Genomic DNA, 2,885 nt, shown 5'->3' on the forward strand with positions numbered 1-2,885 from the left:
GGGAGACTGCCAGGTCCGATTTTCGTACCTGAGGTAATAAGAAAAATGATAACTTAATTCTTTACCACTTTACATAATGCTGAAGGCTGGTATTCACTCATAATACATGGTCGAATGAAAAATTATGATCTGTTCTAGATAACCCTAAGTTATCTTAATAGATGGTTTGGTGAGCATAAATGATTAGGTAGGCCTTTAACGGAAAGCAACCTCAGAATGGAATGACTGGTGGGTGATGTCAAAGCCATCATTCGGGAACTCCGTGTCGAGGTAGATTGGGACTTTGCCATGGTTGTAGAGGAGTTGGACATGTGTCCTAGAAATGTCCTAAGAAGGTCAACTGGAATACTACCAAGAGCCAACAACAAGGTCGTGTGTTCACTACAACAACGGGGATACCGTTAGATCCGACAGTTTGGGAATTGGTAAGCGAAAGATTGGTAACAACGTGCTAAAGGTACGATTAAGTTGGTATGTGGTTTTGGCTATCATAGATAGAAATCTAGTGAATGCCAGTCATGCTAAGTTGTGGTTGAGTACTTGAGGAAGTAAGTGATAAAGCTCGTACTAGATGAGAGGTCAGAATAAAGCAACGGAAACTTGTGGAAGCAGTAACATAGGATAGCTACGAATAAGAGTTGTAAAAGTTTAATATAGTATCTTACGTTTGAATACTAGAAGGGTTAAGAGGGTTACTGCAAGTAATGATCCCCAAATAGTTGGAAATGATTGCGGCTGCGAGCTTTGATGGTTCTAAAGCGGATGAGGAAATTATCATTAATGCACAATTGGATTTAGATGATGAGAGAGTGCAAGTTGTGATGTTGAGAGATGAGTACTGTGACGTTTGGTCATAGTGACCTTGGTTTTAGTTTGAGATTTATAATGGTTGGTTTTGAAAGACGAATGTGAAAACCATTAAATCGAAATGTCGATGCGGTATTGAGATTGGTTTGAGGGAACTCGTGACAGGTGGTAAACCCCAATTTTTGGAGAGGTACTGTTGAAAAATTTTCCCCAAGAATTTGAAAGAAGTGTTGGTTTTGGTTTTGAAGATGATTTTGGATATGAGTAATTTTAACAAAAGAGATGCGTTTCAAATGCTTTTATAGATTATTAAAGGAAATGCGAACTCTTATGATTTTGTTAACTCGCTATTCCGAACTCATTTGGTTTCTAGAAATGAAAGGGGTTTTTGATTGATAAGCCAGAGGCTTTATATCAGCAAGTCATGAAGAAATTTGAGGGTTTGAGAATAAGAAAGTAAGTTTGGAGATTATGCTTGGAGTTGAACTGTGATTAGAGGAATTGGCTTGGCAGAGAGAGAGAGAGAGGATAGTGATGGAATATGATTAAGGTGTGGTGATGATCATTGATTGATTATAGTGATGTGGGATAATGGCTATGATTAACGATGATGGCAATCTTATTGATGACATGATTCGAGATTTAATAAGGTGTGAGTTGATGAGCCGGTAAAAGTAAGGGACGAGGCTGTTGGTCGGCGTTGAACGAACGACCGAGACCCTTAGGGATAGAGAAATCAGAATGCGGCAACGGAAGTGCGCAGAGTAAAAAGGACCTTGGAACTGTTATGCGTTTGATATAAAGGCAGATTATGCTCGCGTACTCGTAGTGATGGGTGGAATTTTCGAGGACAAAAATTTCTGTTAGGGGGGTAGAATGTAATACCCGGTCTAACCGAAATTGATTAAATAATAAGTTAAGTAGGAGCGAGTATGGTTGGAAGATTTTGCAAGTGGAATTTGATGATTTAAATATGATATTTGGATTCAGTGAATTTTTCCGAGTCGGAAAACATAGTTTTCTGCGTAAAAGCGCGCAGTGAAATTTTGACCGGAAGTACCGGCTGAGATTTGTCTGGTACTACAGCTGAGAAAATTGATTATGGGTAAATGAGATTAAGAAATGAGGAATTATAATTAGGAGAGGTAGAAATATTTGAAGTGCGATTTAGAGCGCTAATCTTAAGGGTTTTGGTCCGAAATTGGGCCAACGGACAAAAAATAAGTGAACCGGGCCTAAGTGGGCCCAAGACCCAACATATATAAACATTAGTTATGAGCATTTCAGCTCATTTTGCCCTAAAGAAGGGGTGTTGGGCGCTGAAATTGAGAAGAGAGAAGAGAAGAGAGAAAACCTAACTCTCTTTGATCTTCAAACCACCATAACTTGAGCTACGGAGCTCCGATTGACGAGCCGTTTGCGGCCACGCGTCGCTCTTCTCATCCTCTACAATTCTATCTAAGTTTTGTGGTGAGTATTTCATTCATCTCTGCCCAGATTTTGAAATTCTCCACTGTTACACGTTTTTGGGTAGTTAGTGTTGAAATCTTGTGATTTTGGGTGTTTAGGGATACTCCAACATGGATTCTAAGTGGGTTCTATCCCTACTTCATATGGGCTGAGGTAAGAAGTGCTTAAACCCTTGTGATTTGTCATTTTTATAAGCCCTAGGTTGATGTATGTATGTGATGTTGGTTATGTTAGTGTATTTGATGATCTTGGTGCACAATTGGAAGATTGGTGTTGCTTGAGGAGCTTTGGTGAGGCTTGGGACTAAGATTGGTAGAGACTTCTAAAGAAGAGGCTCAATTGATTTGGCTACAAGAGGTACGGTTTAAGTTTTATTTAAGTACCGTGTGGTGTGATGAGAATTCCTAGGATAGATGCCCCTAGGATTAAGTTTGGAATGTGTAAATGGTTGGTGCTAATATGCATAGTGGTATGTAATGTGAATTAATGATTGGGTTGAGAATTGTGTGGCCTTGTATGCGTGGTGTATTGAAAATTCGATGTATTGGGTAATGAGTATTGATTTGTGGTTTATGCATTTAAATTGTGAAATTGGGCCGGAGGCCGTA

General features: G+C 39.4%; 1 long non-coding RNA gene across 1 annotated transcript; it reads left to right on the forward strand.

Annotated features, from left to right (window-relative positions):
* Window positions 1–2,128: 2,128 nt before the first annotated feature.
* On the forward strand, window positions 2,129–2,640 carry LOC127746508 (uncharacterized). The gene is made up of 3 exons (XR_008008165.1): window positions 2,129–2,277; window positions 2,376–2,430; window positions 2,512–2,640. It is a non-coding gene; the product is annotated as an uncharacterized LOC127746508 (long non-coding RNA).
* Window positions 2,641–2,885: the final 245 nt, after the last annotated feature.

This window comes from Arachis duranensis, chromosome 4, assembly GCF_000817695.3.
Source record: "Arachis duranensis cultivar V14167 chromosome 4, aradu.V14167.gnm2.J7QH, whole genome shotgun sequence".
Taxonomy (NCBI): Eukaryota; Viridiplantae; Streptophyta; class Magnoliopsida; order Fabales; family Fabaceae; genus Arachis; species Arachis duranensis.